We start from the raw sequence: 25,262 nt of genomic DNA on the forward strand, positions 1-25,262 counted from the left end.
CAACATGTTCAATTATTTTGTACCTGAGAGTAGCTAATCCATGGTTAAACTCTCTAAAATGACGTGCTACCGGTTGTTCTTGGGACACCACAGTACCCTCCACAGCTTTTCTAATGGAGGATCTGTGCATGTTCATGCACTCTTTGAATTGCCTTGTGGTCTTTCCTACATAGAAAAGACCACAAGGACAACGTATGAAGTAAACCACATGGGTGGTAGTACAGGTAAGTACCTGCCGTATAGCAATTCGTTTACCTGTATGGGGATGAGCAAACGAGTCCCCTGTCTCTAAAAAACTACACGTAGTGCATCCAGTGCACTTGTAGCACCCGGGTTTACGTTTTAAAAAAGTGCCCGGCATAGCAGAAACCTTCCTGCCGGTAATGTCATTCTTAATCAGCCAGTCCTTAATATTTCTATTGCGGGAGAAGCTAGGTAATAGCGACATTTTCTGAAACACTCTCAGATCAGTGTCGGTGGATACCAATGGCCATAACTTTTTGGTGTGCTTTACCAGGCGATCACTGCGTGAATTAAATCTTTGTACGAAGATTTAATTCACGCAATAGAAATCTTAAGGACTGGCTGGTTAAGAATGACATTACCGGCAGGAAGGTTTCTGCTATGCCGGGCACTTTTTTAAAACGTAAACCCGGGTGCTACAAGTGCACTGGATGCACTACGTGTAGTTTTTTAGAGACAGGGGACTCGTTTGCTCATCCCCATACAGGTAAACGAATTGCTATACGGCAGGTACTTACCTGTACTACCACCCATGTGGTTTACTTCATACGTTGTCCTTGTGGTCTTTTCTATGTAGGAAAGACCACAAGGCAATTCAAAGAGTGCATGAACATGCACAGATCCTCCATTAGAAAAGCTGTGGAGGGTACTGTGGTGTCCCAAGAACAACCGGTAGCACGTCATTTTAGAGAGTTTAACCATGGATTAGCTACTCTCAGGTACAAAATAATTGAACATGTTGAGAAGAAGATACGAGGAGGTGATAGGGATAGAACCCTTCTTCAGAAAGAGGCTAGATGGATACATCGCCTCAATACAGTTTCTCCCTATGGTCTTAATGAGAATTTGGGGTTGAACAGTTTCCTGTAAAATTTATGGGGATCGATGTATTGTGGTAACATGAACTGTTCATTATTTCTCTTAAATTGTATTATGAATTCTGTCAGTTCCAGGTCTGCATACTGCTATTGTCGTTTATGGATAATGTTGTAATGGACAGATTAGGAACATTGCCCTGTCCTTTTTTGTATAAAAAGTTTTTATTGTATATACTCTGTTTTCTCCCGTTACCAGGCAACAGGATGTTGTACGGCAGTGACACGCATCATGCGTGCGTTCCAGCGTGTGATGTCATTGTTAGCCGCCAGCGCCCTGTGTGCAGAAGGGCGGGAGGAAGTGAGGTTGGTGTCTTGGGTGATGGTGAGCTATATATGTTTGTTTGTCTTATTGCATTTCATATCCTGATGACGATTTGAATAAAATCGAAACGTTGATATTATGTTCTCTACGCATTGAAGTCCTTGGAGTGCCGCCCGTTACTTTCACTATACCGTGGTGTTTCTACTTCGGGGCGGGCACCTGGGCCTGTTGTATTTTGTACTGTGAGTGCCAGCTGCAATTTCGTTATATACATGCCTCACCCCACCGCACGTCACTGATAGATATATATATATATATATATATATATACTGTATATATGTTAAAGTGCAACGGAACTTGCGCTATATAAGAAACTGTTAAATTCTATATTTATACAAATATAGAAATATGTATATCTCTCCTTCCTCCCACACAGACACCACAGTCTGTGTTTCCCTCTCTCATTCCTCACACACACCCCACAGTCTGTCTCTCCCCACTGAATTCATGCTGGATTCCCAGCTCCCCCAGCCTATCCCAAAGTACTGTATCCCCACACCAATCCACTCTTACCCTGGGGAGAGACTCACATGTGCTGCACTCCCCAGACCTGAACACTGCACAGCAGACCCTACCAGAAGAGGCCAGTGCAGGACACGGAAATCCTGGCCAGCTGAGCTGCTGCCATGTCCCATAACTGCCTGCAACAGAGGTGGACCTGGAAGAGCAGATGCACACTCACGCCGCACAGTCACTGTGTGTGAGAGGTTCCTGTCACTCTGAGGCTGTGACCACACCGCCTACAGCTCGCTACCCTATTTGGACAAGAGAGCTCACATCCCTGGCAGGTACTTATTAGCATATATTTGGGGCCCCTCTGATCTTTGGGGCCCGTACAGTTGTACCCTTTGTGGTGTTACTTAGTATACAATAAATGAGTATATAAAAACAAAATACAGAAATAAGGATGCAAATATCTATAAAATACTAATATATAATCATGGGTTCAAGTAAAAAAATATATAAAAATTCTAAGTCTGCATTAAGATCCATCGGTGCTAAGTATTTAAAATTATACACCCAGCACATCTCAGTATTAGCAAAACAATTTTCCAGATTCCTAGACTTCCAGGTATATAACTTGTTCAGTCCCCTCAAAATTGACAATATTCAGAGCAGGATAGTTATGCTAATTCTTAAAGTGCAGTCAGTGGTGTCAGAAGTGCATTCCTCCCAACATGACCCTCTCCAGGAGGGACAGAATGCTCTGCTCCTGGACTTCCCTCTTTATGTATGATTGCCATCACCTGTGCTGAAACACCTTTCCTACCCATTAACCTGTTCAACACGGGTGTCGGCAATCATGAATTAGGAGAGACGTCCAGAAGCAGAGCATTGTGTCCCTCCTGGAGAGGGTCATGTTGGGAGGTATGGAAGTGGAATGCGGGCAGCACCCGGGTAGCACACTCAGAGGGAGTGACACCAAAATACCAGCTCCTTCACATTGACAGCAGCTGGGTGCTGCAATGTGACATTCTGCTGCAGCACCTGGCTTCTGTCATTGATGAGGAGCCGACAGCGTGGGCAGGATGTTTCCGTTGGAAGCCCATCATCTCCAGAGATGGTGAGCACACATCGGGATCCCCTGCGGGGCTACGCACCCTTTAATGGATAATGCTGGCTGCAATGACATTGTGACTATCCAGTTGTGCACATTTAAATCCAAGCTAACAGCAAGGACAACTGACCTGCATCAACTATCAGGCACCTCTTTGGGTGTGTTCCTATGTTTATGCAGTGCATCTCGAAAGTATTCACAGCGCTTCACTTTTTGCACATTTTGTTATGTTACAGCTTTATTCCAAAATGGCATACATTTATTTTCCCCCTCAAAATTCTACACACAATACCCCATAATGACAATGTGAAAAAAGTTTTTTTTGAGATTTTTACAAATTTTTTAAAAATAAAAAACTAAAAAATCAGATGTACATAAGTATTCACAGCCTTTGCTCAATACTTTGTTGATACACCTTTGGCAGAAATTATTGTCTCAAGTCTTTTTTGAATATGATGCAACAAGCTTGGCACACCTATCTTTGGGCAGTTTTGCCCATTCCTCTTTACAGCACCTCTCAAGCTCCATCAGGTTGGATGGGAAGCGTCGGTGCACAGCCATTTTTAGATCTCCCCAGAGATGTTCAATTGGATTCAAGTTTTGGCTCTGGCTAAGCCACTCAAAGACATTCACACAGTTGTCTTAAAGCCACTCCTTTGATGTCTTGGCTGCGTGCTTAGGGTCGTTGTCCTGCTGAAAGATGAACCGTCACCCCAGTCTGAGGTCTAGAGCGCTCTGGAGCAGGTTTTCATCCAGGATGTCTCTGTACATTGCTGCATTCATCTTTCCCTCTATCCTGACTATTCTCCAAGTTCCAGCTGCTGAAAAACAACCCAACAGCATGATGCTGCCACCACCATGCTTCACTGTAGGGATGGTATTGGCCTTGTGATGAGCGGTGCCTGGTTTCCTCCAAACATGATGCCTGGTATTAACGCCAAAGAGTTCAAACTTTGTCTCATCAGTCCAGAGAATTTTGTTTCTCAAGGTCAGAGAGTCCTTAAGGTGCATTTTGACAAACTCCAGGCCAGCTGCCATGTGCTTTTTACTAAGGAGTAGCTTCCTGTCTGGCCACTCTACCATACAGGCATGATTGGTGGATAGCTGCAGAGATGGTTGTCCTTCTGAAAGGTTCTTCTCTCTCCATGGAGGAATGCTGTAGCTCTGACAGAGTAACCATTGGGTTCTTGGTCACCTCCCTGACTAGGGCCCTTCTCCCTTGATCGCTCAGTTTAGACAATCCTGTCTCTGAGGTCTACAGACAATTCCTTTGACTTCATACTTGGTTTGTGCTCAGACATGCACTATCAAGTGTGGGACAGGTGTGTTTCTTTCCAAATCATGTCCAATCTACTGACTTTACAACAGCTGGACTCCAATTAAGCTGTAAGAACATCTCAAGGATGATCAGTGGAAACAGAATGCACCTGAGCTCAATTTTCAGTTTCATGACAAAGGCTCTGAATACTTATGTACATGTGATTTCTTAGTTTTGTATTTTAAAATATAAATTTGCAATAATCTTAAAAAAACTTTTTTCACATTGTCATTATGGGGTATTGTGTGTAGAATTTTGAGGACAAAAAATAATTTATTCCATTTTGGAATAAGGCTGTAACATAACAAAATGTGGAAAAAGTGAAGCACTGTGAATACTTTACGTATGCACTGTAAGTGAGTAACGGCTACAGTACACATATTTGGAATACCGTGATGTCTGGTCCCAGACAGGGATAGACCATTTGAACTGAACTTTTTCTGAGTATTTAACAAACATGGGCCCTCATTCCGAGTCGTTCGCTCGGTATTTTTCATCGCATCGCAATGAAAATCCGCTTAGTACGCATGCGCAATATTCGCACTGCGACTGCGCCAAGTAATTTAACAATGAAGATAGTATTTTTACTCACGGCTTTTTCATCGCTCCGGCGATCGTAATGTGATTGACAGGAAATGGGTGTTACTGGGCGGAAACACGGCGTTTTATGGGCGTGTGGATGAAAACGCTACCGTTTCCGGAAAAAACGCAGGAGTGGCTGGAGAAACGGAGGAGTGGCTGGGCGAACGCTGGGTGTGTTTGTGACGTCAAACCAGGAACGACAAGCACTGAACTGATCGCACAGGCAGAGTAAGGTTGAAGTTACTCAGAAACTGCAAAGTAGTTTGTAATCGCAATATTGCGAATACATCGGTCGCAATTTTAAGAAGCTAAGATACACTCCCAGTAGGCGTAGGCTTAGCGTGTGTAACTCTGCTAAATTCGCCTTGCGACCGATCAACTCGGAATGAGGGCCATGGTAATTACGAGTGTTGCCAAAGAAAAGGGAATGCATCTATAAATAATCAGCATTTTTTAATATGTTTTAATGCATGTCTAACCTACAGGTTGAGTATCCCATATCCAAATATTCCGAAATACGGAATATTCCGAAATACAGACTTTTTTGAGTGAGAGTGAGAGAGTGAAACCTTTGTTTTTTGATGGCTCAATGTACACAAACTTTGTTTAATACACAAAGTTATTAAAAATATTGTATTAAATGACCTTCAGGCTGTGTGTATAAGGTGTATATGAAACATAAATGAATTGTGTGAATGTAGACACACTTTGTGAAATACACAAAGTTATAAAAAATATTGGCTAAAATGACCTCCAGGCTGTGTGTATAAGGTGTATATGTAACATAAATGCACTCTGTGCTTAGACTTAGGTCCCATCACCATGATATCTCATTATGGTATGCAATTATTCCAAAATACGGATAAATCCCATATCCAAAATACCTCTGGTCCCAAGCATTTTGGATAAGGGAGACTCAACCTGTATTATATGATTTTTTTATTAAAAAGATAGTATCTGTTGTTCATACTGTATATGCACTCTCTTCCTCTTTGATAAGATAATATTATCATTAAAAAAAGTTCTATGGTTTGATGCAATCCAGGCTGCTACTTGAGAGCTGTGCACTGATTGTTTTTTTTTTTTGGGTGGTTGACACACTTGTTTCTAATTATATCTATTGCACCTGATTACATTGCTATTAGGTATATACAGTAACTTGTTCAGCCCCCATAAAGTTACAGTGCTCGGAGCATCACAGTTATGGTCATTTTTACAGTACAGTAATAAAGGCTGTATCCGTAATCCCTTCTGTACATTGTAAATATGCTCAGAAATGCATGTTTTTAATGTCTTTGTAGTTTTGCCAACATACATTAGGCCTTACTTATATCCTAGTGCATACACAACGTTACTGGAATCGCAAATAATAAAATTATTAATTTTATAGGAAACACTTTACTGTAAATTCAGATTTTTTTTTCTGTTTACATGGGGTTCACAGAGTACATTTCCCACGTCGGTGTTAACCCTTGGTATGAATTCCTCCTCTTTACCCTCTCACTGCTTCCAGAGTGTAGTTATGCAGCACTGCTAGCATCCAGAGTGAAGTAATAATACACTGAGTCAGCGTGGTATGTAGGGTTACCACCGCCAGTAGCGGATCTTGCCACGGGCAAGCAGGACTTTTGCCCGGGGCGCCGCCTTCCGGAGGGCGCCGCACCATGACAAGATCCGCCACTGTGCCCCCCGCAGTGCCCCGCTGTGCCCCCCCGCTTTGAAGGGAACCAGACGCGTAGCGTCTAGTTTCCCTTCATGGAGAGGACCTTTGTTGTGCGGTGCGCGATGACGTAATCGCGCACCGCACAGCATAGTGGCACAGACACTAGGGGTCATAATTGACCTCTAGTGGCTATGCTGTTCTATGGGAGAGACGTAATAATGTCTCTCCCATAGATCGAGGAGAGGAGAGGAGAAGAGCAGCGTCGGCGGAGAAGGTCTGCAGCGGCCTGGATCAGGAACGGGGATAGTAAGTATACTTTTTTTATTTTTTATTTTCTTTCAGCGCCGCTACAGGGGGCACAAATGGAGGCGTAACTGACCACGCCCCCATTTGAAGCCACGCCCCTATACTTTGCCCGGGGCGCCACAAGGGCAAGATCTGGCCCTGACCACCGCATCCCTTTAATTCTGCGCACATCCTAATTACACAGGTTCTGTGGCTGATTAAAACCAGGTGAAATGCAGTCTTGAAGTCAGCCAGCCATATGTGTACAGAAATAAAGGGATGAGGTGGTAACCCTAGTGGTATGTCATACAAAGCTTCTTCTTTTTTTTAAATCAGGTATATTTTGTTTTTTGAAAAACATATAAAGAACAAACAATGCAAAAACAAGTGGTTACATTTCCTAAGAGTGAAAAAACAAAGCATAGTGGGTAGAGCTGTCGAAACTAGTAGCAAGATCATCATAGAGCCACAGTCAAACACAAAAAATGTTACACCACTGTAGTACAAAGTATCTGATAATAATACATACAGGAATAATAAACAAAAATAGGGATCCAAAAAGGCCGAGCTGTAGTGCATTATAGGCAATTCTATTCAACAACAGAGACTATGACTTTATAAGCATGCGCGTGGGGATGGCTAGACGCACACCAGGGGCAGGAGAGCCAGACAGATAAAGGACAAGTTAATCAACAGGGTCAAGGTAGAATTGGGAATTTTGCCAGAGACCCCATATTTTGTCATATTTTCCAGCGCAATTGCATTTGGTGTACATGAAATGCTCATGAGAGAGTGTGGTGTTAACCAGTGCAACCCAGGCAGCATGAGAGGGCGAGTCAGGGCCCATCCAGGTACGGGCTATACAAACGCGGGCCAGGGTAAGGAGATTGTTGACATATAAATGGGGGTGAGTAGAGAGGGATTCCTCCAAGCCCAAGCCAAACACGCTAATGCGGGGGGACATAAGGGGGATTTGAATACCCGTACTACCGAACTTGAAGTTACATTTTCCCAGAAGGTTGATACCCGAGGACACTGCCACAGCAGATGCCAGAAACCAGCCCCTGCTGTTGAGCATTTAGGGCAGGCGTCTGATAGTAAACTACCAATCCGAAGCAATCTACTCGGGGTCCAGTAGACCCTATGTAGAATATACAGTTGAATTTGCTGGATTCTGGCATATGCAGTGGCCCTCCCATGAGAGCTGACAACATGATCCCAAGCCTCATCATCCAATGCCCCTAAATCAGTCATGCAGTTACAGTAGCTCGAAGCGCACACAGTCTGCCCGTCCCAGAGAAGGAGAGGAGAGAGGAGTAGAGAGCTGAAATTATTTTGCGGCATGGCATATTGCTGCCCAACACGTGAATGGGGGTTTCAGAGAGTTGCAGAGTGTTGCCCTTCCACTGTGCAGTCACGGCATGACGAATCTGAAGATAGCGGTAAAAATAATGTCTGGGAATGGAATGTGTAGAAGACAGATGGTCAAAAGAGTCCTGATATAGTTTGCCCAGTGCAGAGACCCCGAAGGACACCCAACCAGAACGACCCTCCAGGGTACGAAGTTCAGGAAAATTCTTATTATTCCAAATAGGAGAAGAGGGGTCAATAGTAGGATCCCTCAGCAAACTCTCAACTGTTACCCATATCCTGTGAGCCTGTTGGAGAATGGGGGAGAGGGAGGCCAGTGGGGTACAGGCCAGCAAGAACTGCAACGGAGAAAAAGGGAGACCCATCTTGTCCATAAGGTCCACCGTCCAACTATACTCTGGAAGGGGTGAGAGCTAGTAATGCCTATAATAATTTCCTCTGCTACGGAGGACAATTTAATTCAGGGGACTCTGAAGGGTTTATTTACAAAGGCTGCTAAATCCGACACTTCTGAGCTTGTTTATTCCAGAAATGTAAAAGGGTAATGCTTTAACTAGCAAGACACAGCTAGTAAAAGCATTGCCCTTTTAAATATCGGGCATAAACACGCTCAGAAGTGTTTGGTGTAACAACCCTACTCATTCTAAATACACCCATGAATCTTTAAGGGATTGAGTGTAATCAGCTAAAGTGATATACAGATGGAGCCCTCCTCATATTTGCCTTTAATAGGATTAATTGAGCCAGGGCAGTCGGACTTAATCCCCTGCTGTAATGACTTAATTCCCTGCTGTATTGTTCTCTGCATTGTATTCCAGCTGAGAACAATAGATGAAAGGCTTATGGTAATAAACCATGGTGCACCTAGGCGCAGCTGAGAAGCCAAGATGAGAGTAGCTCCATCTGTACTGCCTAGATTAGGCTAAATGTATATACACTCTCTCACAATGGATACATTGTAACTTTGGCCCAGATTTATCAAGCTTTGGAGAGTGATAAATAGCACAGTGATAAAGTACCAGCCAATCAGCTCCTGTCATTTTTCAAACACAGCCTGTTATATGGCAGTTGGGAGCTGATTGGTTGGTACTTTATCAGCATGCTATTATCACTCTCCAAGGCTTGATAAATGGGGGCCTTAGGGGAACATGTACTAAGCAGTGATAAAAGTGGAGACGTAAGCCAGTGGAGAAGTTGGCAATGGCAACCTATCAGCATTGACGTAACATTTACAATTTGCATACTTTAAAAATATACAGAGCAGCTGATTGACAGGAGCAGCGGTTCAAGTATGTGGGTACGCTCGGGTACGGAGTACCCATAAGAATTTGGCAGTGGGTACTCAGTACCACCTGCCACACACTTTGCCATTACCACAATTATAATGCACCACAAAGCAACAAGACCATGGTGCTTGGCAGCATGATGGCTCCTCCCACTTTGTCAGGGTTACTGGGAGTGCGACAGTGGCTGTATATTCCTGTTATAATGGAGGCATTACTATATATTGCTATTAAATTGGGGGCATTACTATATATTTCTATTATACTGGAGGAAGCATTATATATTTCTATTATACTGGAGGTATTGCTATATATGTTTAGCCTTGCCTTCAGATAAAAAAAAAAAAGGGGGCTGTCATGTGGCCGCACCACTAGTGTCATGCTCCCACTAGGAGCATGATGCCACGCCCCCTCACAACACATGACCACGCCCATTTTCTGGCACTCAGTACCACTAAGAAAATATTTCTACTTGCACCACTGGTTAGGAGCTGAGTGGTTAGTACTTTATCACTGTGCTATTTATCACTCTCCAAGGCTTGATAAATCTGGGCCAAAGTTACAATGTGTCCATTGTGAGAGTGTATATCCATTTAGCCTAATCTAGACAGTACATGTCCCCCTTAGATCTATGAGCTACTCTTTCTGCTACAGTAACTCATACAGTTGTAGCCATGTTCATCTTTGCTGTGAAGCGGCATGCTCCATTAGGAATTAATTAAGCGATCGCCAGCTACAAATAGTCGCAGCCCAGCTTGCTATGCAGAATTCCACAATGCAGTATACTGCATCAAAGCAAAGATGAGCATGGCATGGTTTTAATCAGCTGGCTCTTCCTATCCTATTTGGAAATATGCTTTCTACTATCCTGTTTCCTATTGTTCTAAGACTGCAATTTGAGGGTAGAGAAGTGATTCTGGAGAGCCTTTTGCTGCAAGGACTAAACACATTAATCCAACTAACTTGTAACTCTGTGGTTTGGGAGTTAAGCCTGACATATTATTATTTCACTTACAAGTGCTCAATCTACATATGGTGCCTCAAAAGGGGGCAAACCAGAATACTTTTATTATCTATTTGAAATAAATATTCTATACACAAATTTAATTGGAAACTCTTAACATTTAATGTTTAACACTTTGCATCAATATGAAAACAGAATTTTTGTTCTTACCTGTAAAATCCTTTTTTCTGAGGCCATGGTGGACACTGGCACCATGGGTATAGTGAGCTCCAGTGAGCAAGGGCTCCTACTCCTCTATCCTCAACCTGCCACAAAGACAGCCAGTTTGACTACACAAGATGAAGGGACAGGAAAGGAGAAGAGAAACAGCCAGCCAAAACACAGAGACTGCCAGGCACACAACACCATGGCACGGAGTATCAGAAACAAAGACTCCACCAGAGAGGAGCATGAGGGTGGGTGCCCAGTACTCACCATGGCCTCAGAAAAAAGTAATTCACAGGTAAGAATACAATTCCTATTTTTTCCTTTAGCCTATGGTGGACACTGGGTCCATTGGATGCCCCAAAGCGGACCCAACACCCAAAGGCTGCATTAGCTGAGGCAAAGGTGTCAAAACAACAGAATTTAATGAAGGTATGGGCAGAAGACCACGTAGCTACCCTGCAAAGCTGCCCAGCAGAAGCCTCCCAGCAGGCCACCCAAGAAGGCCCAACCGATGTGGATTGGGCCTTTACTGATGCTGGAACTGGTCTCCAAGCCAGCTGATAAGCTTGGTGTATAGTAACGCATACCCAACACACCAGGGTCTATTTAGAGGCAGGTCAGCCATGTTTGTGAATGTCATAAAGGATAAATAGGGAGTCCATGATGAAAAAATGTTAGTGTGGTGGACATAAGTATGCAAGGTCCTGACCACATCAAGAGTAACCAGAGAGGCACCAGCTCCTGGGTAGTCAGAAGGAGACAGAGAGGGAACAACAATCTCCTAATTAATGCGGAGGCTAGAGACCACCTTGAGAAGATAGTTCAGGCGAGTGCGGTGCACAGCTTGATCCAGTTGGAACACAATGAATAGGACCCTGTAAGACAGGCAATTGGCAACAAAAAAAAAACAACATTTTGCAGGTAAACCAGTGAAGATTAATAGTGTCCAAGTGTTCAAAGAGAGTCTTTTGGAGAACCCTGAGGACCAACATCAAGTCCCAAGGATGCACAGTGGAACAAAAGGTGGCTGAATATGGAGAACCCCTATAAGAAAGTTTGATCCACCGAAGATCGAGCCACCCGGCGCTAGAACAACACTGGACCATGAGGGAAGCTAGATGAAGTCCCAAGTTCGGACCCAATTGCAAGGAAGCTAACAGCCTGGAGAGCAGGTAATGGAGCAAATCCAAACAGCAGATCAAACACCACTTGAACTAAGTGTGCCACACTCTATGATAGTTCCTAGCCAAGGAAGGTTTCCTGGTAGAGATCATAGTTTGGATAACCTGGTCCAAAAAACCCCTAGCTTTCAAGACTGACCTCTCATTAGCTACCCCATCAAAGCCAGATGCTGATGATTGGGGTGAAGTCATCGGCCCTGGGAAAGTAGATACAGCCATAGAGGGAGCCACTGGCACAGAGTGACTTACAGAATGAGGAGATCCGCATACCAAGCTCACTTATGCCAGTCTGGGGTGACCAGAATGGCCTCCCAATGGTGCAAGGGTGGTAGAGGAGTGGGTAATCTTTACCTGAGTCCAGGCCTGTTGGAGGGGCCCATGTGGGGAGGCCAGGTCCAGTTCCTGCCCCCTTCCCCGATGTAGACATTGCCAGCATAGAGCTGGGTGAGAGAGGACACTGCTGCATTGGCAGCCTCTCTTCCCAGTGTAGCATACACATTGCCGTGTGCTGTGCTGGGGAGAGAGGCAGCTGCGGTAGTGTCCTCCTTCTTCCTGCTTGATATGCAGTAGGGTGATCAAACACACCCGCCGCCCCCCCAACTCACCTGGTGCCTCCCCCAATCTGCACAGAAAATTTATGCTTAAATATCTTTATATGAGGGGGCTGGCCACACCTCCCTGAATTGCCCACGCCCTCCTCAGATTTACCTGGGCTCGGCACAGCTGTTAGCATGACTCTGGCTATTACCCCCTCCAGTTTTCACTTCCGAAGAACCCTTACAGCAGAGGCATTGTGGGAAAAAGGTAACCCATCGGAAGAGACCAGGGTACTGGCAAAGCATCTACCAGAAATGCTTGTGATTCTCTGGGATGGGAACCATATCGAGGTAGCTTGTGATTGTGGTGGGATGCAAACAAATCAATCTGTGGCTGACCCCAGTGACAAACCAGCATCTATAAAACATCAGGTGGAGAGACCATTCTCCCGATTGAATGTCCTGTCTGCTGAGGAAGTCAGCCTCCCAATTCTCAACTCAAAGAACATAGACCATGGATAGAGCTGGAAGGAACCTTTTTGCCTACCATAGACTATGGCCTATCTCCTTCATTGTTGTGCATCTGTAATCCCACCCTGATGATTGACGAATGGCGACAATTGCAGTTTTGTCTAACTGAACCTTCACTGGTCGGTGTTGTAAAAGGAGTCCTGCTAGACAAAGCGCTCTGTAGACAGCTCGAAGCTCCAGAACATTTATGGAGAGTATTGTATCATGGATACAAGCGGCACAGAAATTAGTGACTTTCTACGACAGCTCCCCAGCTGCGGAGGCTAGCGTCTGTATAGATTGTAAGCTTGCGAGCAGGGCTTTCCTACCTCTATGTCTGTCTGTTTTTGCCCAGTTTTGTTCTATTAATGTTGTTCTAATTGTAAAGTGCAACGGAATTTGCTGCGCTATATAAGAAAATGTTAATAATAATAATAATAAATGAGAATGACCCAATCCTGGATCAAGAATGGGTGACCCTTGTCCAGTTGGAGCCACCACAAGAAATAGAGATGTACCTCCCTGGACAGGCCAAGAGATGTAGATGAGAACGATTCCACTGGTGGAGGATTTCTAGGTATAACAGTCTGGAATGGAACTGAGTGTATTCCACCATTTCAAAATAAGTGACCAGTTTCCCCAGGAGCTGCATGCAAAAGTGGACTGACACCCTGTGCTGTGAGAGAAATTGTGGATTAGGTTCTGTAGGGTCATCTGCTTGTCCTTGGGAAGAAACACTCTTTGATCCATGGTGTCACCAGATGGACCATGTGCTGAGACAGAGTCAGGCTGGACTTGTGCAAATTGATCATCCAGCCATGTGACTGCAAGACGGCCAGAGTAAGATATATGTGTTCCTTTAAACTGGCCTGCAACTGAGCTATTAGCAGGAGCTTGTCCAGATATGGACGAATGTGGATCCCCTGTAGCCTGGGGTAAGCAGCCATCACCACCTTCACTATCATGAATACTCTCAGTTCTGTGTAGAGACTGATTGGTAAGCCCCGAAACTTATAACGATTTTTCTGGATTGTGAAGTGGAGAAACAGCTGATGAGCTATCTAAATGAGAATTTGCATAAAGGTGTCCTGGATGTCTAAGGAGGCCATGTAGTCACCTGGTTCCAGAGCTTGCAAGATGGACCAATGTGACTCCATCCTGACCCTGGGGACCCTGAGGTCTGTAGGTTGAGGATAGAACGGTAGTAACCGTCCGGCTTCCGAACTAGGAAGAGATTGGAATAAAAACCAGTACTTTCCTGGTGAGATGGAACTGGTGCAATCATTCCCACCTTCAGGAGAGAACTGATGGAATTCTGGAGGGCAGTAGCTGTGCTGACATTGACAGACAAACTCATAGAAAACAAGTGACCTAGGGGGGTGGTCCTGGAAAGTGATGGAGTACTCCCGGGACACAATGCTTCTGACCCAGGTGTCCAACATAGTCTGCAGCCATACAGTACATCAGTGAAGAGAAGGAGATGACCACTCACCTTGGAAGAGCCCAGGAGGGGGCCCAGACCATCATGCTGTAGGTTGGTCAGCTGACTTGGGAGCCTGGCGACAACTGGTCCATGACTGGCGACTTCTGGGCTTAGGCAGTTTGGGTGAGGAACCCTACCTTGTGGATGAAAGGATGACATTTTTGGTTTGGTGCCACATATTGTAGAAAGGCTATCTTCGATGCCACTACAGTAGCCACAATCTTAGCCAGTTCTGGACCAAAAAGTACATCACCTGAAAATGGTAGAGCTTCTAAGACCTTCTTGGACTCACTGTTGGCACACTAGGAGTGAAGCACAAGGCCACCTCCCCTAAATATGTATTAGCTTCCCTAAGGTTGTCCACAATGGACAGGAAGTCCAAGTGTGGCAAGCTCATGATTGGAGCCCCCTTCTAAGAAGTCCACCCAACTGCCCACAGCCAAAGAGACCCAAGCTGAAGCAAAGGCTGAAGTGCCGCATCTGTGTTGGAAAATATGGACCTGAGAAACTGGTCTGGGGTTCCTTAATGGACATCACATCAGGAATGGGAAGAGTCAAGGGCGTAGCTACCATAGGTGCAGGGAGTGCAGCTGCTATGGGGCTAAAGCTGAGAGGGGCCACCTTCCCTGTCACAGTTACATGTGTTATATACAGGGTGTAGCTACCATAGGTGCAAGTAGTGCAGCTGCTATGGAGCCCAGAGCTGTGAGGGACCCACCTTCCCTGTCATAGTTACATGTGTTATATACATTTTTCACCATTGGGTGGTACATAGGGGTCCTTTCAAACTTTTTCCTTGGGGCCTGCAATATATCTAGGTATGCCCCTGGACCTGCTCATTGTAGTGTGGTATAAAATGAACTGGAGGGCATTGTAATGTTATGTAATATGAACCGGGGCACTGTAATGAGGCACAGTATGAATGGGGAGCACTATATATCATAATGGGAATTGGGGGTACTGTGCGGCATAATGTATACTGGCAGCTCTGAAATGTTACATAGGGTGAACTTAAGCTCTACTATGATTCATAAAAGTAACTAGGGCACTACTATAGGGCATATCATTAAATATGGCTCTATTATGGTGCAGAAAATGAACTAGGGCACTATTATAGAGCATAAAATTACCAACTGCTACAGAGAAGTGTCTCTCTAGAATCATTGGGATGGGGCCCCTTCAAAATGTTGCTATTGGGCCCACAAAGTTCTGGCTACGCCCCTGGGAAGAGTGGTTGATTTGACCAGCTGAGCAAGTGTGCGTTCACCTGCAGTGGTGTCTCCCATTGCTTTCTATCCCCTTTGACCAGCAGGTAGAAGGAGGAGACTCGCCTGGACACTAGAAATTTTTTGTTATGGCGAGACCATGCTTGCTTGAGGAGGGCTTCCAACTTGAGAAGGCGGAAACACAGATGGATCCTTCTTTTGCTTGAAGAGGGGCACCTGTAAATCAGACAGTGTATCAGTATCTTTCATTTGCATGACCAACCTTACCGTCTTCAACAGAGCATTCAATCTGGCTTGGGAGTGGGACATATGATCATCCTGAGTGGGGGACTCAACAACCTCCTATGCTTGGGACTTCTCTTCAGATGAATCCTTTGACTGAGAGTCATCTGCCGGCAGTAGAACAGAGGCAGTTCTACTAGGGTTGTTGCGGTGGAACCCAGGGCTTGTTATAGGGAACTAATTGTTAAAGGGAACTAGACACCTGAACCAAACCTTGAACCGATTGGAACAGGCCTTGAACCCAAGCCAATTCAGCAGGAGGATGCTGTGTCCAGAGGGGCTGGGTGCTACAATCTGTCTGAGCCAACAGCCAAAGCAGGTGGTAGCCTGGAAGCTGCCAGCTGAGAACCAGTTCCTGCATAGTCAGGAATAAAGAGGCTGCCCATTCTGTTTCCGGTGGATTGGAGGTTCCCTGAGCAGTGGCACTGGGCGTATCCACAAAGCAGCGATCGCAGAGCCCCATGTGATCCTGTGTTGAAAAGATTTTCATTGCAGGCAGAGCAAGTTAAAGCATACAGCCCAGAAGTCCCCTTCTGCATCTGGGAGGCTTTAGGTGAAGATTCATGTGGGAACGTCATACTGTACGACCTGCAAGGAGAGGATAGATATATATTAGAGATGAGCGGGTTCGGTTCATCGAGATCAAAACCCCCCCCCCCCCTGAACTTCACGTTGTTTGCATGGGTCCGAGTCAGCCTCGGTTCTTCCCGCCTTACACGCAAAACCCGAACGGGGGAAAACATCATCATCCCACTGTCAGATTCTTGTGAGATTCGGATTCCATATAAAGAGCTGCGCGCCGCCACCATTTTCACTCATGCATTGTCGAGATAGAGAGAGGACGTGGCTACGTTCTCTGCCCTAATAGCCCAATATCAGCAAATCTCAGCTCAATATCTGTGCTCAGTGTCAGTGCTGCATTGTGGAGACCAGTATATGGTATTACAGTACAGTAGTCCAGTGCTGTTCTCGCTGCCCAGTGTCACTCAGTTCTATTATCCTGAACAGTGCACAGTGTATCTGTGCTCATTATTATCATTGCTGCATTGTGGTGACCACTGACCAGTATATGGTAGTACAGTACAGTAGTCCAGTGCTGTTCTCGCTGCCCATTGTCACTCAGTTCTATTATCCTGAACAGTACACAGTGTATCTGTGCTCATTATTATCATTGCTGCATTGTGGTGACCACTGACCAGTATATGGTAGTACAGTACAGTAGTCCAGTGCTGTTCTCGCTGCCCAGTATCAGTTCTATTATCCTGAACAGTGCACAGTGTATCTGTGCTCATTATTATCATTGCTGCATTGTGGTGACCACTGACCAGTATATGGTAGTACAGTACAGTAGTCCAGTGCATTGTGGTGACTAAATGTCCAGTGTCTTGTGCTGCATTTTGCTGCTATAGGGTGCTGTGGTAGTGTCCTGTCACTGTGCATAGGTCATGATCATTCCAGTCACAGTGGTATCTGGTATCTATCTAGTGGGATCTAATTCCAGACATTACTGCCGTCTAATTCCAGATATATTACTGGCATATAATTCCACACATTAAAAAATGGAGAATAAAAATGTGGAGGGTTAAATAGGGAAAGATCAAGATCCACTTCCAACTAGTGCTGAAGCTGTTGCCACTAGTCATGGCAGAGACAATGAAATGCCATCAACGTCGTCTGCCAAGGCCGATGTCCAATGTCATAGTTGAGAGTATGTAAAATCCAAAAAACAAAAGTTCAGTAAAATGACCCAAAAATCTAAATTAAAAGCATCTGAGGAGAAGCGTAAACTTGCCAATATGCCATTTACGACACGGAGTGGCAAGGAACGGCTGAGGCCCTCTCCTATGTTCCTCATGACTAGTGGGTAAGCTTCACATGAGGATGGAAGCACTTATCCTCCCGCTAGAAAAATGAAAAGAGTTAAGCTGGCAAAAGCACAGCAAAGAACTGTGCATTCTTCTAAATCACAAATCCCCAAGGAGAGTCCAATTGTGTCGGTTGCGATGCCTGACCTTCCCAACACTGGACGGGAAGAGGTGGCTCCTTCCACCATTTGCACGCCCCCTGCAAGTGCTGGAAGGAGCACCCACAGTACAGTTCCTGATATTCAAATTGAAGATGTCACTGTTGAAGTACACCAGGATGAGGATATGGGTGTTGCTGGCGCTGAGGAGGAAATGGACAAGGATGATTCTGATGGAGAGGTGGTTTGTTTAAGTCAGGCACCCGGGGAGACACCTGTTGTCCGTGGGATGAATAAGGCCATTGACATGCCTGGTCAAAATATAAAAAAAATCAATCTTCGGTGTGGAATTATTTCAACAGAAATGCGGACAACAGGTGTCAAGCCGTGTGTTGCCTTTGTCAAGCTGTAATAAGTAGGGGTAAGGACGTTAACCACTTAGGAACATCCTCCCATTTACGTCACCTGGAGCGCATTCATCAGAAGTCATTGACAAGTTCAAAAACTTTGGGTGACAGCGGAAGCAGTCCACTGACAGTGACAACTAAATCCCTTCTTCCTCTTGTACCCAAGCTCCTGCAAACCACAGCACCAACTCCCTCAGTGTCAATTTCCTCCTTAGACAGGAACGCCAATAGTCCTGCAGGCCATGTCACTGGCAAGTCTGACGAGTCGTGTCCTAACTTGGATTCCTCCGATGGATCCTTGAGTGTAACGCCTACTGCTGCTGGCGCTGCTGTTATTGCTGCTGGGAGTCGATCGTCATCCCAGAGGGGAAGTCGGAAGACCACTTGTACTACTTCCAGTAAGCAATTGTCTGTCCAACAGTCCTTTGCGAGGAAGATGAAATATCACAGCAGTCATCCAGTAGCAAAGCAGATAACTCAGGCCTTGACAACTGTGTTGATGTTAGATGTGCATCCGGTATCTGCCGTTAGTTCACAGGCAATTAGAGAATTTCTTGAGGTAGTGTGTCCCCGGTACCAAATACCATCTAGGTTCCACTACTCTAGGCAGGCGATACCGAGAATGTACACAGACGTCAGAAAAAGAGTCACCAGTGTCCTAAAAAATGCAGTTGTACCCAATGTCCACTTAACTACGGACATGTGGACAAGTGGAGCAGGGAAGACTAAGGACTATATGACTGTGACAGCCCAATGGGTAGATGTATTGCCTCCCGCAGCAACTACAGTGGCGGCACCAGTAGCAGCATCTCGCAAACGCAAACTCGTTCCTAGGGAGGCTACGCTTTGTATCACCGCTTTCCATAAGAGGCACACAGCTGACAACCTCTTACGGAAACTGAGGAACATCATCGCAGATTGGCTTACCCCAATTGGACTCTCCTGGGGATTTGTGACATCGGACAAAGCCACCAATATTGTGCGTGCATTACATGTGGGCAAATTCTAGCACGTCCCATGTTTTGCACATACAATTAATTTGGTGGTGCAGAATTTTTTTTAAAACGACAGGGGCGTGCAAGAGATGCTGTCGGTGGCCTGAAGAATTGCGGGCCACTTTCGGCATTCAGCCACTGCGTGCCGAAGACTGAAGCACCAGCAAACACTCCTGAACATGCCCCGCCATCAGCTGAAGCAAGAGGTAGTAATGAGGTGGAATATAACCCTCTATATGCTTCAGAGGATGGAGGAGCAGCAAAAGGCCATTCAAGCCTATACATCTGCCTATGATATAGGCAAAGGAGGGGGAATGCACCTGACTCAAGCACAGTGGAGAATGATTTCAATGATGTGCAAGGTTCTGCAACCCTTTGAACATGCCACACTTGAAGTCAGTTCAGACACTGCCAGCCTGAGTCAGGTCATTACCCTCATCAGGTTTTTTGCAGAAGCAGCTGGAGAGATTGAAGGAGGAGCTAAAATGGAGCGATTCCGCTAGGCATGTGGGACTTGTGGATGGAGCCCTTCATTCGCTTAACCAGGATTCATGGGTGGTCAATCTGTTCAAATCAGAGCACTACATTTTGGCCACCGTGCTCGATCCTAGGTTTAAAGCCTACGTTGTATCTCTCTTTACGGCAGACACAAGTCTGCAGATGTTCAAAGACCTGCTGGTGAGACATTTGTCAAGTCAAGCGGAATGTGACCCGCCAACAGCTTCTCCTTTATTTTCTACCGCCACTGGAGCTGCCAGGAAAAGGATCAAATTTCCAAAACCACCCGCTGGCAGTGATTCAGGAAGGAAGTGAACAAGCCCTGCGGGGTGAAACGCATTTTCCGGACACAGCGGGTCCACCAGCGCCAGTCTTAGCACATGGATCAACACCCTCATCACTGAAACATTCACAGGTTATGCACACCCTGTGTGCCTTCAACAATTCCTTCTGTTAGTTTTAATCTGGGTCAATCCCGGAGATGATCCACAATTATTGATCTATCTACCTGATTATAGATAACAGTGTTTATTTAAAGAGGACCCTGACAGGCTTATCTTAAGTCCATATATATGTGTGTCCCCTTTCTTTTTTTAACTACACAGATTGCATATATATTATAGCCAGGCTATTATTGTAACTGGCACTTTAGGCTAAAATCAGCCCTCATTTCACACGGTTATAAAAGTGTAAATTAACAGAAACTGTTATTATTAACTTGAGATACTTTATTAGCAGGCATATGGGCTCCATATCAGTGTATAGTTTGTTTTTCGCATGTGGGGTAACAACTACATAATTATTATAAGGGTCTTACAACCATTATGATGTGCATATATTTTTATGCTGTTTTGCAGTAACTCTCTTTGTTTCGGAATCACTCCAATATATATTATATTGTATCTACATAATTCCGGTGATTCCTTTTTCAATCATTTTCTCTCATTTCCGTGGACTCTCATCTACGATTCAGGGTGCACGGTACCACAGGAGTGGGCACTGGTGCATCCAGCTTAACGCAGAAAGCAGATCCACACGTTTCCTATGTGACCACTGTCACACTCTTTTACTTAGGTGCACTCTCATTGGTGTCCAACCCACCCACCTTCTCTACTATCAAACCACACTGCCAGTGCCCGATCTCGTCCGATCTTGAAAGCTAAACAGTGTTGGGCTGGGTCAGTACTGGAGGAGGAGACTCACAGGGAATACCTAGTGTTGTAGAGCAGGAATCATTCTATATGATGTGCGTCATATGACACCAACAGCAGTATCACCACTTATCTTTATCTTTTAATAACTATTCCCTGTTACTGCATACTACAAGTAATTAATTTGCAAGATCCTTTGAGTCCTTTACATCTTTAAATTTGTGCCTTTAATGGTGATCGGCATGAACTTGGCATTGTCTCTTTAAATACTCTGACCTTTTCAATACAGACATAGGGGTATATGCAATTGCGGTCGAATTCCCGAAAATGTCGAAAAACGGGACATTTTCGCAAAAAAAAAAAAAATCGACAATGCAATTCAGTAATTTCCGTCAAAAAAACGGACTTTCCAAATTCGACTTTTTGAAATTCGACATTTGTCAAATTCGACATTTATGCAATGGTACAAATGCGGCAATTCACCAAAAGTATATTCAATTGAAGTTTGGAAATTCGACAACAGTGCTTTTAGACATTATATTCGTCATTTTCAATCCGCCACACTTTGGTGGCGGAATCTAATAATTTTTTTTAAAAACATGTTTTTTTTGGTGTTTTTTTTTATTAGTAATAGCATATCTATTTATATTAGAAGGGATTAGGTACTTGGTTTGTCTATTTTGGAGGCACAAGTATTATTTATATATTTTTAAAAATATTATTATTATTATATATTTTTTTAAATGGAATGGTAAAAATCCGAATAAAAATTGCGTGGGGTCCCCCCTCCTAAGCATAACCAGCCTCGGGCTCTTCGAGCCGGTCCTGGTTCTAAAAATCCAGGGGGAAAAATGACAGGGGATCCCCCGTATTTTTAAAACCAGCACCGGGCTCTGCGCCTGGTGCAAAAAATACGGGGGACAAAAAGAGTAGGGGTCCCCCGTATTTTTTACACCAGCATCGGGCTCCACTAGCTGGACAGATAATGTAACAGCCGGGGGTCACTTTTATACAGCGCCCTGCGGCCATGGCATTAAATATCCAACTAGTCACCCCTGGCCGGGGTACCCTGGGGGAGTGGGGACCCATTCAATCAAGGGGTCCCCCCCCAGCCACCCAAGGGCCAGGGGTGAAGCCCGAGGCTGTCCCCCCATCCAAGGGCTGTGGATGGGGGGCTGATGGCCTTGTGAAAATTTAAAGAATATTGTTTTTTTCCAGTAGTACTACAAGTCCCAGCAAGCCTCCCCGCAAGCTGGTACTTGGAGAACCACAAGTACCAGCATGCGAGAGAAAAATGGGCCCGCTGGTACCTGTAGTTCTACTTGAAAAAAAATACCCAAATAAAAACAGGACACGCACACCGTGATAGTAAAACTTTATTTCACACATGTAGACACACACATACTTACCTATGTTCACACGCCGACCTCTGTCCACTTGTCCAAGTAGAATCCACGTGTACCTGTGAATAAAATTATACTCAGCTCAATCCAGTGTCCAGATTATAATCCACGTATTTGGCAAAAAAAAAAAACGAACACCCGAACCAGGCGGACTGAAAGGGGTCCCATGTTTACACATGGGACCCCTTTCCCCAAATGCAGAGACCCCCCCGTGACTGCTGTCACAGAAAGGTCTCTTAAGCCAATCAGGAAGCGCTACTTCGTGGCACTCTCCTGATTGGCTGTATGCGCGTCTGCTGTCAGACAGCGCATTGCACAGCTCCCTCCATTAGTTTCAATGGTGGGAACTTTGCGGTCAGCGGTGGGGTTACCCGCGGTCAGCCGCTGACCGCGGGTGACCTCACTGCTGACGCAAAGTTCCCACCATTGAATATAATGGAGAGGCTTTGCGATGCGCTGTCTGACAGCTCAGACGCGCATACAGCCAATCAGCAGAGTGCCAGGACGTTGCGCTCGCTGATTGGCTGAAGAGACCTTTCTGTGACAGCAGTCACGGGGGGGTCTCTGCATTCGGGGAAAGGGGTCCCATGTGTAAACATGGGACCCCTTTCAGTCCGTTTGGTTGGGTGTTCGTTTTTTTTTTTGCCAAGTACGTGGATTATAATCTGGACACTGGATTGAGGTGAGTATAATTTTAATCACAGGTACAGTACACGTGGATTCTACTTGGACAAGTGGACAGAGGTCGGCGTGTGAACATAGGTAAGTATGTGTGTGTCGACATGTGTGAAATAAAGTTTTACTATCACGGTGTGCGTGCAGAGCCGGCCCTAACCAATATGATGCCCTAGGCAAGATTTTGGCTGGTGCCCCCTAGCACCACCGCTAGTTCTGCCTCTGATTCTGTAACCCTTTCCCAGCACCATCACCCCCAACCCATAGCAGTCCCTTTTTTTTTCTGCCCCCTGTAATATAAATAAGAACAGTGTGCACATTCGGCGCACAGCCCAAAAAGGTATGTGTTTTTGCTGGCAAGGGGCATGCCCACACAATAGTACCTCCATTTCAAATTATGCCTCACAGTAGTGCAACTTTATTCTCAATTTATCATGCGATAGTGTCCCTTATTCACATTACATCACACAGTAGTACCACTTTACCTTATATACGTTACTCCTCACAGTAGTGCCCCTCATTCACATAATATCATACTGAATTGCTCCTTATTCACATTACACCACACCATATTGCTCTTTATTCTCATTACACCACACCATATTGCTCCTTATTCACATTACACCACACCATATTGCTCTTTATTCACATCAGACCACACAGTAGTGCCCTTTCTATACGTTACGCCACACAGTAGGGCACCTTATACACATAATGCCAAACACTGGTAATGCACTTATACACATAATACCACACAGTAATGCCCCTTACACATATGACACACATTATTAATGTCCTTATAAACATAATGTGCCTTACACATTATGCCAACCCTTATTAATGCCCTTATACACATAATTTCCCTTACACATATGCCGCACATTGTTAATGCCCTTTTACACATAATGACACACATAATGTCCCTTACACATATGCCGCACATTGTTTGTGCCCTTATACACATAATGACACACATAGTGCCCCTTACACATATGTTACACATTATTAATGCCCTTATACACATAATGACACATATAGTTCCTGGCTTGAGTCAACTGGCAGCTATGCTAACATCGGTTGCCTATTTTTTATGAAAATGCATCTTATTTGCATTGTTATGTGGCTAGGATGCACAAGCAGCTTTTGCTGATTAAAATGATATGCGGCATGCCTATATACTGTGTGCGACTGTAGCTGTATCTGCATACGAAATGCTACACACAGAATATAGGCATGCCGCATATCATTTTAATCAGCAGAAGCTGCTTGTGCCCCTAGGCATACCAGATGCCCTAGGCAGTTGCCTAGTTTGCCTATGCCTAGGGCCGGCTCTGTGTGCGTGTCCTGTTTTTATTTGGGTATTTTTTTTTCAGTAGAACTACAGGTACCAGCGGGCCTGTTTTTCTCCCGCATGCTGGTACTTGTGGTTCTCCAAGTACCAGCTTGCGGGGGAGGCTTGCTGGGACTTGTAGTACTACTGAAAAAAACAATATTCTTTCAATTTTCTCAAGGCTATCAGCCCCCCATCCGCAGCCCTTGGATGGGGGGGGCAGCCTCGGGCTTCACCCCTGTCCCTTGGGTGGCTGGGGGGGACCCCTTTATTGAAGGGGTCCCCACTCCCCCAGGGTACCCCGGCCAGGGGTGACTAGTTGGATATTTAATGCCACGGCCGCAGGGCGCTGTATAAAAGTGACCCCCGGCTGTGGCATTATCTGTCCAGCTAGTGGAGCCCGATGCTGGTGTCAAAAATACGGGGGACCCCTACTCTTTTTGTCCCCCGTATTTTTTGCACCAGCACCAGGCGCAGAGCCCGGTGCTGGTTTTAAAAATACGGGGGATCCCCTGTCATTTCCCCCCCCGGATTTTTAGAACCAGGACCGGCTCGAAGAGCCCGAGGCTGGTTATGCTTTGGAGGGGGGACCCCACGCAATTTTTTTCGGGTTTTTTACCGGTTTTTCCGTTTTTAAAAAAAAATCGGATCAAAATCCGTCAAATCGGCCATTTTTCGACAGCGGGACTGTCGAATCCGTTTTTTATTGAATATGTTGAATTCCAGCACCCACTTGCCGGAATTCGACGGTCGAATTGTGTCGAATTAAAAAACGGCCGAAAAATTGCCACGATTCGCCGCTAATTGCATATACCCCATAATATCAAATTAACCACATAGTGGTCCCATTAACAAAGATTGTCTGTACTGGTCGGGCTGAAATGGGTGTAAGACTTTATAGCAGACATTCCCAACCGCGGTCCTCAAGGCACACCAACAGTGCAGGTT

At 45.2% G+C, this 25,262-nt stretch overlaps 1 protein-coding gene and 1 pseudogene across 2 annotated transcripts in view; both read left to right on the plus strand.

The window, feature by feature from the left end:
• TACR3 (tachykinin receptor 3) overlaps window positions 1-25,262 on the plus strand; it is a 442,628-nt gene that overhangs the window by 321,036 nt on the left and 96,330 nt on the right. The window lies entirely within an intron of this gene.
• On the plus strand, window positions 20,864-20,982 carry LOC134942387 (5S ribosomal RNA; annotated as a pseudogene).

Source organism: Pseudophryne corroboree, chromosome 1 (genome assembly GCF_028390025.1).
Source record: "Pseudophryne corroboree isolate aPseCor3 chromosome 1, aPseCor3.hap2, whole genome shotgun sequence".
In the NCBI taxonomy this organism is placed as follows: domain Eukaryota; kingdom Metazoa; phylum Chordata; class Amphibia; order Anura; family Myobatrachidae; genus Pseudophryne; species Pseudophryne corroboree.